Source organism: Dromiciops gliroides, chromosome 2 (genome assembly GCF_019393635.1).
Source record: "Dromiciops gliroides isolate mDroGli1 chromosome 2, mDroGli1.pri, whole genome shotgun sequence".
NCBI classification, from domain to species: Eukaryota; Metazoa; Chordata; class Mammalia; order Microbiotheria; family Microbiotheriidae; genus Dromiciops; species Dromiciops gliroides.
Genome location: NC_057862.1, coordinates 453,772,617 through 453,789,324, shown reverse-complemented (window position 1 = coordinate 453,789,324; position 16,708 = coordinate 453,772,617). Strand labels below are relative to the sequence as shown.

The window sequence follows — 16,708 nt, the reverse complement described above, 5'->3', positions numbered from 1 at the left end:
TTACAAAGCAATATGATCCTCTATAAGTCATTGACCATTCCATGTCTCAGCTTCTTCATAAAAGGGTTGAGCTGAATAGCTTCTAACTTTCTTAGCCTCCTTTCTGTTCTATATCTATGATTCTATGATCCTAAAAGTTTGTAAAACAGTTACCCATCTATATTGGTAAAGAGAATTCCCTGTAATATTGAAATCACAAGTATAGTAAAAAGTGTGTGTATACACGTATATGTATACATGTCTTCTTTCTTTCCTCCCTATCTCCCCCTGTACCCCAGCATTCTGAATAAAAGGGAATATACTCTATTCAATTAATTAAGAATACTTGGAGAGGCAGAGCAAAGATGGCAGAGAGAAGCTAGGAGTTACCTGAGCTCTCCTTCTGTTCCCTCAAAAAGAACATTAAATCAAGCCTCTGGACAGATTCTGAAACTACAGAACCTGCAAGGAGACAGAGAGACACAATCTTTCAACCAGAGATAATTTAGAAGACTTCAGGAAAGGTCAGTCTCACTTGGGCAAAAGAGAGGTGCAGCATATCACAGAGCAGCACTGCATGGGGGTGGGGGGTGGGGCTGAGGCAAGTCAGCAGGAAGCTGTAGGCCACAGACGAGCAACTGAGGCCCCAGGATCCTGACTTAACAAGTGGGTGGCACAGCAGGCCAGTAGCGAAACCCACTAGCACCAGCCGAAAGTGTAGGCTGCCAGCTAGAGGGCCACCCACAGGACAGGCATGACCAGGCCTGGCCAATCCAGCACGCTGAGAATGAGCCCAGGGTGGTGAGAAATCCACAAGCCATAAAGGCCTCAGTGTAAAAAGCCAGTGACACAGCCCAGATCTTCCAGCACAAGAAGCTTGAAACAGGAAACCTGGTGCCCCCAGAGCAGACCTCAACTTAAAAAAAAAGAAATTAAGCTGCAATATGAATAAGAAACAAAAAAGAACTCTTACCATTGAGAGCTTCTGTGTCAACAGGGAAGAGGCAAACACAAACTCAGAAGAGGACAATACTCTCAAATTGCCTACATTGAAGCCTCAAGAGGCAAGATGAATTGGTCTCAAGAACAAAAAGCCTTCTTGGAAGAACTCAAAAAGGATGTTAAAAATCAATTGAGAACATCCGGTTCTGGCACTTACCGGAAGTGGTTGTGCATTGCAGTGCGCAGCTCAATGGGAGTCATCTCCTGGACTGTTGCCAGGGCTGTTGCTGGGCTCCAAGCACTGTCCCTGTGGGGTCTTCTCGCTCACTCTCTTCTCTCTCCCAGTGCTGCTTAGGACAGAGGCGGCTGCTGCCATGGCCAGGACCATGCTGTCCTCGTGCTTCTGCAAGGTAGACATTGATGAGTTCAAGAAGAACAAGTTGGGTAAGGAGCAGGAGGAAGCAGCGGTGGACATGGGGCAGAGCCGGCCTGGACTCAGACCTGGACCCTGGGGAGGTGTACAACCTGCTGTGGCAAGGTGATATGCTCAGAAACTCCCCTGTAAATGCTAAGAATCAAGCAGTAAAGGGGAGTGGTGCTGAAAGTGCTCATGAACTATAAAAGCAGTAAGATAGAGCAAGCTGTACAATCCTTAGACAGCAATGGAACTGACTTTTTAATGAAGTACATTTATAAAGGATTTGAGAAGCCCACAGAGAATAGCAGTGCCCTGTTACTTCTGTGGCATGAGAAGGCATTAGCAGTAGGTGGTTTAGTTTCCATAATAAGAGTTCTCACAGCAAGAAAAACCGTTTAAAAAAAGACTTTCAATTTGCACTGAGAAAACCAGAAGAGTTTGGGGCACCCAGAACAAGGAAGAAGGAGTAATGGAGATGACACTGGCCCATCTTCCGCAAAACTACAATGAATATTTCAGACCATTCATTTGTTGAAAAGGCTTTTTATCTTTTAGGTGTGTATGTAGGGGGAATCCAATGTTCTGCTGCTGCCTTTTCTGAATCCTGCACATGATCTGACATTCTCCTTCACCTGGAAGTAAAAGAATTGCCACCACTGAAATTGGATATTTAAGAGAGGAGGATTCATTCTGCTGGTGGGTGCTCCTGGGCACTGCTGATGTACAATGTCGGGATGCGTTTGGCAGGTGTAGAATTTTTCCTGCTTGGAAAGGGAGTGCTTGTTTGGTGTTAGATTTTCAAAGAATCTGAAATAGTCTTCTTAGAGGAGCAAGGCAGACTCTGGGGCTGATTTGTACTGTAAAGTGCTTGCTGGATCAATAAAGTTCTTCACTCATTAGTATATTAAAAAATTCAATTGACAGAGGTAGAAGAAAAAATGGGGAGAGAAATGAAAGCAACCCAAGTACATTATGACAAAAGAATGAGCAGTTTGGAAAAGGAAGCACAAAAAATCAGCTGCCTGGAAAAGAAAGCACAAAGATTGACTGAAGAAAACAATTCCTTAAAAAATTCATTTGGTCAAATGGAAAAGGAGGTGTATAAACTGACTGAAGAAAACAATGCCTTAAAAATTCAAATTGCACAGTTGGAAGCTAAGGAATCCATGAGACACCAGGAATCAGTCAAACAAAATCAAAAGAATGAAAAATAGAAGAAAATGTGAAATGCCCCATTGGAAAAACAACTGACCTGGAAAACAGATCCAGGAGAGACAATATGGCAATCATTGGACTACCTGAAAGGCATGATTAGAAAAAGAGTCTAGACACCATATTCCAGGAAATTATTAAAGAGAACTGCCCTGATATTATAGAATCAGAGGATAAAATTGTCATTGAAAGAATCCACAGATCCCCTCCTGAAAGAGCTCCCAAAAGGAAAACTCCAAGGAATATTGTAGCCAAATTCCAGAATTATCAGGTGAAGGAGAAAATACATCAAGCAGCCAGAAAGAAGCAATTTAAATGGCATGGAGCCACAGTCAGGATTGCTCAGGACTTGGCAACTTCAACATTAAAGGATCACAAGGCTTGGAATATGATATTCTGGAAGGCAAAGGAGCTTGGATTACAGCCAAGAATCTATTACCCAACAAAACTGATCATTCTCTTTCAGGAGAAAAGATGAACATTCAATGAAATTGGGGATTTTCAAGGTTTCCTGATGAAAAGACCAGAACTGAATAGACAATTTGATCTTAACATACAAGACTCAAGAGAAGTTTAAAAAGTTAAACAGAGGGAGAAAAAGTTAATCAATAAAGTTAAACTGTTTACATCCCTACAGAGAAAAAAAAAACTTATGATGCTTGAGAACTGTATATGTACTTGGGCAGACAGAAGGATTATACACAGAGGGTATAAATGGAAATGGTCTTTGATGTGATGATATCAAGAAAATTAAATGGTTAAAAAGGGAGTTGATGGGGAGAAGAGGAAAGGGGAGAGAGAGTGGGGTGAATTACATCATATGAAGGGTTGCAAAACACCCTATTTACAATAGAGGGAAAGAAGGGAGGGGTGAATATTGTTTCAATCTTACTCTCATCAGATTTGGTTCAAAAAGGGAATAACATATACATTCATTTAGATAAAGAAACTTAGCTTATTCTTTAGGGAGGTAAAAGGGTAAGGGGAAAAGGGAGAGGACTGATATAAGGGATGGCAGAGCAAGGAAGAAAAGGGTAAAGAAAAGGGAAGGGGGTGATAAAAAGGAGGGCACATTGGGGGAGGCAGGGGTAAGAAGCAAAATGTTGTTGAGGAGGAATAGAGTGAAAGAAGTGGGGAAAAGTACAAAGGGGGTAAATAGAATGGATGGGAATAGTAATAATAACTGTGAATGTGATTGGGATGAACTCTGCCTCAAAATGGAAGTAAATGGCAGAGTGATACACACAGAGTAAAGGTAAAAGGTTAGAGCAGAATATATTATCCTTCAGCTAAAGTAAAAAAAGCAGGGGTAGCAATCCTTATCTCAGACAAAGCTAAGGCAAAAATAGATCAAATTAAAAGAGTTTAGGAAGGAAACTACATCTTGCTAAAAGATACTGTAGATAATGAAGTAATATCAATACCAAACATATATGCTCTAAGTGGTATAGCATCCAAATTCTTAGAGGAGAAGTTAAATGAGTTACAAGAGGAAATAGACAGAAAAACTATACTAGTGGGAGATCTGAATCTTCTCCTCTCAGAATTAGATAAATCTAGCCACAAAATAAAAAGAAAGAAGTGAAAGAGGTGAATAGATTACTAGAAAAGTTAGACATGATAAATGTCTGGAGAAAATTGAATGGGGATAATACCTTTTTTTCAGCAGTACATGGCACATTTTCAAAAACTGACCTTGTGTTAGGGCACAAAAACCTCGTAAGTCAAATGTAGAAAGGCAGAAATAGTAAATGCATCCTTCTCAGATCATGATGCAATAAAAATTACATGTAATAAAGAACCAGGGAAAGGTAGAATGAAAATCAATTGGAAACTAAATAATTTCATTCTAAAGAATGAGTTGGTCAAACAACAAATCATAGAAACAATCAATAACTTTATCCAAGAGAATGGCAATAATGAGACAACATACCAAAATCTATGGGATGCAGCCAAAGCAGTGCTTAAGGGAAATTTTATATCTCCAATTGCTTACATCAATAAAAAAGAGAAAGAGGAGATCAATGAATTGGGCATGCAATTAAAAAAATCTAGAAAAAGACAAAATTAAAAATCCCCAATTAAATACTAAATTAGGAATCCTGAAAATTAAAGGAGAAATTAATAAAATTGAAAGCAAAAAAACTATAGAATTAATCAATAAAATAAGAGTTGGTTTTATGAAAAAACCCAATAAAATAGATAAACCATTGGTTAATTTGATTTAAAAAAAAAGAAGAAAGCCAAATTACCAGTATCAAAAATGAAAGGGGTGATTTCACCACCAATGAAGTGGAAATTAAAGCAATAATTAGGAACTATTTTGCCCAACTGTATGCCAATAAATTTGATAATCTAGCAACTTTTTTTTTTCTGGGCAATGGGGGTTAAGTGACTTGCCCAGGGTCACACAACTAGTAAGGGTCAAGTGTCTGAGGCCGGATTAGAACTCAGGTACTCCTGAATCCAGGGCCGGTGCTTTTTCCACTGTACCACCTAGCTGCCTCCTAAATTTGATAATCTAAATGAAATGGATAAATATTTACAAAAATACAAACTGCTCAGGTTAACTGAAGAGGAAATAAAATCCTTAAATAAGCCCATATTAGAAAAAGAAATTGAACAAGCCATTAATGAATGCCCTAAGAAAAAATCTCCAGGGCCAGATGGGTTTACAAGTGAATTCTAACAAACATTTAAAGAACAACTAATTCCAATATTATGCAAATTATTTGGAAAAACAGGTGAAGAAGGAATTCTACCAAATTCCTTTTATGACGCAAATATGGCGTTGATACCAAAACCAGGCAGAGAAACACAGAGAAAGAAAATTATAAAACAATTACCTTAATGAATGTTATTGATGCTAAAATCTTAAAGAAGATATTAACAAAGAGATTACAGCAAGTGATCACCAGGATGATATACTATGACCAGGTGGGATTTATACCAGAAATGCATGACTGGTTCAACATTAGGAACACATCAACCACATCAATAAGAAAATTAACCAAAATCATGTGATTATCTCAATATATTCAGAGAAAGCTTTTGACAAAATACAGCACCCATTCCTAATAAAAACACTAGAGAGCTTAGGAATGGGTGGAGCTTTCATTAAAATAATAAGCAGTATCTACCTAAAACCATCAGCAAGCATTATATGCAATGGAGATAAATTAGAGGCCTTCCTAATAAGATCAGGGGTGAAACAGGGATGTCCATTATCTATTGTCTGAGGGTGGATTTGAACTCAGGTCCTCCTGAATCCAGGGCCAGTGCTCTATCCATTGTGCCACCTAGCTGCCCCAGAAAAAAAAACTTTTAAACATTCATTTCTTTATTGTCAATTCCAACATATCTCCCTCTATCCAGTCTCTGACCCATTGAGAAGTCAAACAAGATGATACACATTATACATATAAAGCCATGCAAAACATATTTCCATATTAGTTATGTTGATTTAAAAAAAAGAAAAATTTAGAAAGTGAAAAAATAAGCTTCCATCTAAATTCAGAGTTCATCAGTTATATATTTGGAGGAGATAGCATTTTTCATCATGAGTCTTTTGGAATTGTCTTAGATCCTTCTACTGATCAGAGTAGCTAAATATTTCATAGTTGATCATCATTACAGAATTGTTGTTATTCTGTATAGTGTTTTTTTTTTATTTCTGCTCACTTCACTTTATATCAGTTCATATAAGTCTTCATAGGTTTGTCTGAAACTATAGTCTTATGATGTCTTATAGTACAAACAGTATTCCATCACAATGATATGCCACATGTTCAACCATTATCCAATTGATAGCTCTCCTCTTAATTTCTAATTCTTTGCCATTCACAAACATAGCTTTTAAAAATAGATTTGTACATATAAATTATTTTCCTTTGATCTCTTTGGGATACAGATTTAGCAATGGTATTGCTGCAATTGTATACCCATTGGGCATGGTTCAAAATTTTTTAATAGAGAAAAGACCTATTTGTACAAATATATTTATAGCAGCTCTTTTTATGGTATCTAATTATTGGAAATCAAAGGAATACCCATCCATAGGGAAATGGCTAAACAACATGTTGTATATGATGGTGATGGAATATTATTGTGCTATAAAGAATGACAAGCAGGATGATTTCAGAGAGTCCTGGAAAGATTTATATGAACTGATATACAGTGAACTGAGTAGAAACAAGAGAACATTGTGCACAGATAGCAGTATTGTTTGATGAAGAACTGTGAATGACTTCATTATTCTCAACAATACAATGATCCAAGACAATTCCAAAGGACTATTGATGAAACATACTATCTACCTCCAAAGAAAGAACTGACATTGATGGAGCACAGACTAAACCATGATATTTTTCACCTTCTTTCATTTTTTCTTCTATTCAAGTTTTTTTATACAAAATGACTAATATGGTAATGTTTTACTTAATCGTCCATATATAACCCATATATGATTGCTTATTACCTCAGAGAGGGGAAATGGGAGGGAAGGAAGGAGGAATAAAAATTAGAACCCAAAACCATGAATAAAAATGTTTATTAATTTAAAAAAAACTGTTCTCTATAGTAGTTTAACTAGTTCACAACTCCACCAACAGTACATTATTATCCTGATTTTTTCATATCCCCTCTAACATTTGTTATTTCCCTTTTCTGTCATGTTAACTAATCTGATCAGTGTGATATGCCATCTTAGAGTTATTTTAATTTGCATTTCTCTAATTTTTAATTATTTAGAGTATTTTTATTAATTAATTACAGCCTTGATTTTATTTTCTGAAAACTGACTATTTGAATCTTTTGAGAATTTATCAACTGGATAATTCCCCTAACTTTTATAATTTTGGCTCAGTTCCTTATATTTTTGAAAAAAATTTGACATCTTTATCAGAAACTTGATGTAAAATTTTCTGCTCTTTCCTGATTTCTTTCTCTACCCCCCCACCCCACTTAATGGCATTTTATTTTTTAACAATTGCAAGTAAAGATAGTTTTCAACATTCATTTTTGTTAGATTTTGAGTTCCAAATTTTTTTCCTTCTTACCTTCCATCTTCCCTCCCTAAAAGAGCAAGCAGATATAAGTTATATGTGTTCAAACATGTTAAACATATTTCAATATTAGTTATGTTGTGAGAGAAGAATCATAATAAAAGGGAAAAACCATGAGAAAGGAAAAAACAAAAAAACAGTTGAAAATAGTATGCTTCAATCTGCATTCAGACTCCATATTCTCTGGATGTGGATAGCATTTTCCATCATGAGTCTTTTGGAATTATTTTGGATCATTCTATTGAGAAGAAGAACTAAGTCTACAATAGTTGATCATTGTACAGTGTTGCTCTTTCTGAGTATAATGTTATTTGGTTCTGCTCACTTCACTCAATATAAGTTCATGTAAGTCTTCCCAGGTCTTTCTGTTAATCATTTCTTATAACACAATAGTATTCCATTACATTCATATAACACAACTTGTTCAGCCATTCTCCAATTGATGGGTATCCCCTCGATTTCCAATTCTTTGCCAGTACAAAAGGAGCTGTTATGTTTTGCATTTGTGTTTGGTTTTTGTTTGCTTGTTTGTTTGGGTTTTGTGTGTTTTTTGTTTGTTTTTTGCAAATATGGGTCCTTTTGCCTTTTTAATGATTTCTTTGGGATACAGGTTTAGTATTGGTATTACTTGGTCAAAAGTTACACTCAGTTTTATAGCTCTGGGCATAGTTCCAAATTGATCTCCAAAATCATTGGATCAATTCACAACTCCACCAGCAATGCAATACTGTTCCAATTTTCCCACATCTTCCCCAACATTCATTTTCATTTTTTTTTGGTCATATTAGCCCATTTGATAGGTATGAAGTGGTACTTCAGAGTTGCTTTAATTTGCATTTCTCTAATCAGTAGTGATTGAGAACTTTTTTTCATATGGCTAAAGATAGCTTTAATTTCTTCATCTGAAAACTACCTATTCATATCCTTTGACTATTTAACAGTTGGTAAATGAATTATATTCTTATAAATTTGATTCAGTTATCTGTATATTTGAGAAATGTGGCCTTCATCAGAGATACTTGCTGTAAAAACTGTTTCCCAACTTTCTGCTTTCCTTCTAATTTTGTTTCCATTTGTTATGTTTGTGCAAACTTTTTTAATTTAATGTAATTAAAATGATCCATTTTTAAGTTTTATAGTGGTCTTTATCTAACTTTTTGTCATAAATTCTTTCCTTCTCCATAGATCTGACAGGTAAACTATTCCTTCCTCTCCTAATTTGCCTATGGCATCACTCCTTATAACTATATCATGTACCCATTTTTTACCTTATTTTGTTATACATTGTGAGATGTTGGTCTTTGACTAGTTTCTGCAATACTATTTTCTAGTTTTCCCAGCTAATCTTGTCAAATAGTAAGTTCTTATCCCAGAAGCCAGAGTCTTTTGCTTTACCAAACAGTAGATCAATATAGTCATTTATTACTATCTTTTGTACTTAACTTATTCCACTGATCCACCATTCTATTTCTTATCCAGTACCAAATAGTTTCAATGATTACCACTTTATAATATTTTTTTAGATGTGGTATGGCTAGGCCACCTTTTTTTTACATTTTTCATTAATTCCATTAATATTATTTACCTGTTTTTTTTCCAGACGAACTTAGTTATTTTTTATAGCTCTATAAAATAAGTTTTGGGTAGTTTGATTGGTACAGGACTGAATAAACAAATTATTTCAGGTAGAATTGTCATTTTTATTATATTAGCTCAGCCTACCCATGAGCAATTGATATTTTTCCTTTTGTTTAGATCTGATTTTATTTGTGATAAAAGTATTTTGTAATTGTGTTCAAACAGATCCTGGGTTTGTCTTGGCAGGTAGACTCTCAAATATTTTATATAGTCTGCAGTTATTTTAAATGAAATTGCTCTTTCTACATCATGCTACTGGACTTTGTTGGTCATATATAGAAATGCTGATGATTTCTGTGGGTTTATTTTGTATCCTCCAACTTTGCTAAATTTATTGTTTCAAATAGTTTTTTTTTTACTTGATTCTCTAGGATTCTTTAAGTATACCATCAGATCATCTACAAAGAGCAATAGTTTTGTTTCCTCATTGCCTGTTCTAATTCCTTCTTTTTCTTTTTCTTCTCTTATTACTAAAGTTAACATTTCTAGTAAAATATTGAATAACAGTGGTGATAATGGACATCCTTGCTTCATCCCTGATCTTATTGGGAATGCTTCTAGCTTATCTCCATTATACATAATGCTAGCTAATGGTTTTAGATAGATACTGCTTATCATTTTAAGTAAAACTCCATTTATTCCTATACTCTTTAGCATTTTTAATAGGAATGGGTGCTGCATTTTGTCAAAAGCTTTTCCTGCATCTATTGAGATAATCATATAATTTCAGTTAGTTTTGTTATTGATGTGGCCAATTATGCTGATAGTTTTCCTAATATTGAACCGGTCCTGTATTCCTGATTTAATCCCCCCTGGACATTCTCATGAAAGGACTGAAAGAAAATCATAACCTCAAGTCAATTGATATTCACTAAACACTTAATTTATGGGCCCACTATAGTTGTAGACATGCCATTTGGCCTAGTTTTGAGTAAATTAAGATACTTTATTGAAGCCGTGGTGAACAAACAATTCAGTTCTTCTTTTCCTTGAAGAAAAAATCCAAATGATTGTTTTAGATTGTGATTCCCACTTCTGAAATGGGTTGGGTTTTTGATCACCAGGTGTTCTCATGATGCTCTCCAGATTGGAAGCAAACTACATCTGTTTTCCATGGCATGTATAAGCTTATATGTCAATCCACTGCCAACGTTTTTGTTTTTGTTTTTAATAATCTTGTACTGATCACAATGTTCATTTTCCATTGATGTGAATGGAACTGGAAAATCTGGCTCCTTGATGCCACCTTGAATATTTAGTAGCTTCTGTTTGCAGCCAGGACAGTATATCTTCAGGTCAAAATTTGGGATGATAGCCAATAAAATGCTTATGCATAATTATCATGGAAACAGTGTATCATAAGACTGTGCCAAATGGTTTATTGTCCTCTACTAGGAACTGGGTCTGGGTTGCCAATTGTGGTTGAATTGAATTGAATAAACATTCATCAAACAAGTGGAAAGGGAGAAAGCTGCATGGTATTTTTTTTTCATTTTTAAATGAATCTGTGTTTTTTAGTCTTAATGACATTTACAAATATAGAAAAAAGGTACTACTATTTTTGTATAAATGCAAAATATTTATTCTGGCTTCAAAAGCTATACTTAATTATGCATGAAATTGCATCTTGACATAGAATTTTAAAAAATTTTTGTAAGTCCTATTTTGAAATCCACTGTCTTAGAAAATAAAATGTTACAATTAGATACAACCTCAGAAATCATTTAGTCTTACCACTTCAATAAAATAAAAACATATTTTGTTTTTACCTCATATACATTTTCCAATAGATTGTTCCTCTTCTATTTCTTCAGAGACTATTTCCCTGTAATAAAGAATAAAAAATAAGTGAGAAAGTTTAGCAAGATTCAATTATGTATTGGAAAAACATTCCAAAATTTTATGTGATATTGGAGAGGCATAATTCCCCATTTCTGCAAAGAAGCTGAGGGAAGTGCATTTCTTTAACCCTAACTTCTTTGATATCAATCTTGGAAAACATTTAAAAAAAACAATTTATTTATTTATTTATAACATTATTTTTTAAAAAATGAGTGTCAAATTATTTCCTCCTTCCTACTATTACTCCACCTACTGAGAAGGAAAGAAATATGATATCAATGACACATGTGAAATCATATAAAATCTATTTACATGTTAGCCATATCAAAATAAAGCAAGAAAAATTTTAAAATGTAAACATTATATTTCAATTTACTCTCAGATTTCATTAGTTCCACCTCTGGAGATGCATAGAATTTTTTTTTTCATCATGGTTCCTTTGAAAATGTCTTGGATCATTGTAGCAATTAAAGCAATTAAGTCTTTCACTATTGATCATCATGACAATATTGCTATTATCATAGATGATGATCTCCTGGTTCTCCTCACTATACTTTGAGTCAGTTTATATAAGTATTTCCATGATTGCCTGAAACCATCCCCTTATCATTTCTTATAGCACAATAGTCCTCCATCACAATCCTGTACCACATCTTATTCAGCCAATCCCCAATTGATTAGCATCTCCTCAGATTTCAAAACTTTGACACCACAAAGAGAACTGTCATAAATATTTTTGTACATATAGGTCCTTTTCCTTTTTCATTGATCTCTTTGGGGTACAGACTTAGTATTGAGATGACTGGCTCAAAGGATATGCATAGTTTTATAGCTATTGGATATAGTTTCAAATTATTTTTTATAATATTTGGATGAGTTCATGACTCCCCCAATATTTAATAGTGTAAATATTTCCCCTTATTCTCTCCAGCATTTGTCATTTCTGATAGGTGTAAGGTGGTATTACAAAGTTGTTTTAATTTATATTTCTCTAATTATTAGTGGTTCAGAGCATTTTTATACGACTATAATACCTTTGATTTCTTCTGAAAACTGCCTGTTCATATATCCTGACCATTTATTAGTTGGGAAATGGTTTTCATTTTTATGTTTGACTCAATCCCCTATATATTTGAAAGATGAGGTTTCTAATCAGAAAAATTTGCTACAAATTATCTATAGTACTTTTCAGTAAAATATAGTTTCCCAGATTTTCTCTTCTTAATTAGGTTCATTTTTGCTTTTGCTTTTTATGAGATGATGATTGCCACCCCTGACTTTTTTAAATTTCTGCTTAAGCAAAAAAGATTCTAGTGGGGTCTCATATTTTAAGTCTCTTTGTGCATGTTTTTCTGTTCAATTGTGTCTTTTAAGCAACATATTGTTAGATGCTAGTTTCTAATCTATTCTGATATCCATTGAAAGTTTCAAGGTGAGGGAGCAGCTAGGTGATGCAATGGATAAAGCACTGGCCCTGGATTCAGGAGGACCTGAGTTCAAATCCAGCCTGAAGCTTGATTCTTTTTTTTTTTTTTTGCAGGCAATGGGGGTTAAGTGACTTGCCCAGGGTCACACAGCTAGTAAGTGTCAAGTGTCTGAGGCTGGATTTGAACTCAGGTACTCCTGAATCCAGGGCCAGTGCTTTAACCACTGCGCCATCTAGCTGCCCCTGAAGCTTGATTCTTACTAGCTGTGTGACCCTAGGGAAGTCACTTAACCCTCATTGTCTCACCAAAAAAAAAAAAGTTTATGGGGGAGCTAACCACATTTACATTCATAGTTTATATTAGTGTGTATTACTCACCATCCCATTTTGTTCTATTTATACTTCTCTCTTTTTAGTCCTGTCCTCCTCAAAAATTTGTTTTGCCTCTGACCACTTCCTCCTTTACTCTGCCCTTTCTTTTATTATTCTATATCCCATTTCACTAATCACCCTCATATCCTCTTTCCCTGCTGGTTAAGATAGATTTCTCTACCCAATTGGGTATTTCTATAGATTATTCCATATTTGAACCAATTCCAAGGAGAGGTTCACGCATTGCTCACCACCCCTTCTCCATTTTCACCTCCACTCTTTCTTGCATGCCTCTTTTATGTGAGAAAACTTTCCCTATTCTACTTCCCCCTTCACTCTTCACCTAGTATATCCTTTTTTCTCACCCTTCCATATTTTATTTTTTCAGGGCTGGGAGGGCGTGTGTGTGGGGGAGGATCCCAACATAATTAACTCACATTCATTTGCCTCTGTCAATATAGACTCCTGTTCACAGTCAAAATAATTTAAAAATCTTAGGAGTTACATCTATGATCTTCCCATATAAGAAAGTAAACAGTTCAGCCTTTTAAATCCCTTTTGATTTTTTATTAATGTTTACCTTTTTGTACTTCTTTTGATTTTTGTGTTTGAATGTCAAATTGTCTATTGACCTCTAGTCTTTTCATCAGGAATGCTTGGGAATCAGCTATTTCATTAAATATCCAGTTTTCCTCCTCAAGGAATATACTAAATTTTTTTTTTCCGGTTAGTATATTCTTGATAAAGATCTTAGGAGTTACATTTATCAACTTTATGTATTAACTTTATTGAATCCTTTATGGTTACTGTTTCATGTTTATCTTTTTATGTTTCTCTTGATTCGTATGTTTGAATGTCAGATTTTCTGTTCAGCTCTGATCTTTTCATCAGGAATATTTGAAAGTCTTCTATTTCAGTAAATATTCATTTTTTCCTCTGAAGGATTATGCTACCTTTAAAATACCTTTAAAAATATCATATCTGAAGCTAATAAATATCGTGTCATCCTAAATGTGGTTCCATGATATTTCAATTGTTTATTACTGGATGCTTGCAATAGTTTCTCTTTGACCTGGAAATAATGGGATTTGACTATAGTATTCCTTCCAGTTTTCATTTTAGCATCTCTTTCAGGAGGTGCTGGGTGGATTATTTTAATTTCTATTTTACTCTCTGATTCTAAGATATTGGGGCAGTTTTCCTTTAGAATTTCTTCTTATATGTTATCTAGTCCCTTATTATGATAATGATGATTTTTAGGAATTCTAATTATTCTTAAGTTATCCATCCTCAGTTGATTTTCCATGTCAATTGTTTTGATGATGAGAAATTTCACATTCTTATCTATTTTTCCCATTATTTTGACTTTGTTTTATTTTTTCTTGATATTTCATGGAGTCTTAGCCTTGACTTTACAAATTCTTTTTTTGCGTGTGATAATATGCTATTTTTTAAATTTTCTAGTTATACATAGAGTTAATTTTCAACATTTGTTTCTATAAGATTTCTAATTTCAAGTCTTTCCCCCTCCCTCCCCTCCCTCCCCCCTTCCCAAGACAGCAAGCAATCTGATAAAGGTTATAAATGTACAATCACATTAAACATATTTCTGCATTAGTCATGCTATGAAAAAAGAATCAGAGCAAAAGAGAAAAACCTCATAACAGGAAAACAACAAAAGTAGAAATAGTATGGTGCAATCTGCTTCTAGATTCAACAGTTCTTTTTTTTTTCTGGATTTGGAGAGCATTTTCCCTCATGAGTCCTTTGAAACTATCTTGGACCATTGTATTGCTGAGAAGAGTCAAGTCTATCACAGTTAATCAATGCAAAATTTTTTTGATACTGTGTACAGTGATCTCCTGTTTCTGCTCATCTCACTCAGCATCAATTCATGTAAATCCTTCCAGGTTTCTCTGAAATCTACCTGCTCATTGTTTCTTCACATTGATTTGTTTTTGGTTTTTGTTTTTGGTGAGGCAATTGGGGTTAAGTGACTTGCCCAGGGTCACACAGCTAGTAAGAGTCAACTGTCTGAAGCGGGATTTGAACTCAAGTCCTCCTGACTCCAGAGCTGGTGCTCTATTCACTATACCACCTAGCTGCCCCTCACATTGATTTTTAAAACTCTGTGTTCTAAATTTTCTTCCTCCCTCCCCCCTCAACTCTCCCTATGGAATCAAGCAATTCAATATAAGTCATACATGTGCAAATATGCCAAGCATCTTCACATTACCCAAATTGTGAAAGAAAATAGAAAGAATAACTTCAGGAAGAGGAACTAACAAATAAAATTATACTTCAATCTGTATTCAAATACCATCAGTTATTCCTCTGTTAATGGTTTGCATTTTTCATGTCCTCCTGATAGCATCCTGCTCATCATTTCTTTCAAAGTTACTATTGCTAACTGTATTGACTTCATCCTATTCCCCTCCCTTGATATTTACTCTATTTTCTATCTTCTTTCACCCTGTCCCTCCTCAAAAGTGTTTTGCTTTTTACTGCCCCCTCCCCCAATGTGGCCTCCCTTCCTTCACCTCCCCCCCCCCACTTTCTCCTTCCCCTCCCACTTTCCCTCAGGGCCAAATATATTACTATACTCACTTGAATGTTTATGTTATACCCTCTTTGAACCCCCTTTGTTTGCAGATCTAGTTCTGGGAGTTCGCACATTTTCAGTGCTTTCAACGATGTTTGATTTTCAGATAGGTGTGGTCATTGCTCTTCTGGTCTGTATTTTGATCTTTACCCAGGAAGGGCCACTTCTTCACAGCAGCTGCAAGCATTAGAGCTCCTATTCATTTTGGAACTGTCACCAGGGTCCTTCTCTCCTACATCTAGTGCTCTTCTCTGCTTTGGTACTGCAATCAGGGCCATTGTTCTCTTATGACCAACAACAAAAAACTCCTCTCTACTTTGGGACTGCCACCCAAAACTGCATATGGGCCTTAGAGTTTCCAATTAGTGCCATTTTCACCCAGTGCTAGCAAAGACTCTCCTATAATTTCTTTCTCACCAGTTGTCAGGCCCTTTTATTTTCTCTAGTCTGAGAGTTTCCAAAGCTGCCACGACCCTATTGCATCTGCATTCAAAGCCCCTATCTGGTAATGATGCAGTTCACTCTGTGCCTCCATCTATTAATGTGTCACACACCTCTCCTGCCAACCTCCTAATTTGTTTTAGGCTAGAAAAATGTCTCACCTAAAACTTTTGTTGACTCTGTCACTTCAAAATTTTATTTAAGGCTTTATTAAAAAGTTGTTTAGAGGGGAATGTTGTGAGTTCAGCTGGGTTGGTGCATCTCCCCTCTCCTCTTGGTTTGGAAGACAATTTTTTTTTTTAATTCCAGAGTGTCTATCATTCAATCACATCAGAATTTCTTCTCCAGTGAGGCAGGTATTTATTCTCAACCTTGATATTCTTTTTAAATTTGACTTCATGAGAACTGTGATTGTAGTAAGTCTGTAATTTAGTAGGATTTTATTGAATATCTACTGTGTGCCAGACATTTTGCTAAGTATTGGGATTACAAAAGGACAAATCATTACTATTTCTCAAGGAGCTTACAGTCTAATGGGCGAGACAACATACAAATACTTATGTAATGAAATATATACATCCATGTACATATCTATACATACATATACACACACGTGTGTGTGTGTAAAGCAAATTTGAGACAATTTACACAGGGAAAAAAACAGTGTTAAATCCCCTTAGGTGGGATTTGAAAGATGTTGGAGATCCTAGAAGGACAAAATGATGAAGGAGAGCATTCTAGGCATGGGGACCAGCCAGTGAAAATCCCAAAAG

The 16,708-nt window shown here is 35.2% G+C and overlaps 1 pseudogene; it reads left to right on the top strand.

Annotated features, from left to right (window-relative positions):
* The first annotated feature begins 1,295 nt into the window (after positions 1-1,295).
* On the top strand, positions 1,296-1,738 carry LOC122744584 (annotated as a pseudogene).
* Positions 1,739-16,708: the final 14,970 nt, after the last annotated feature.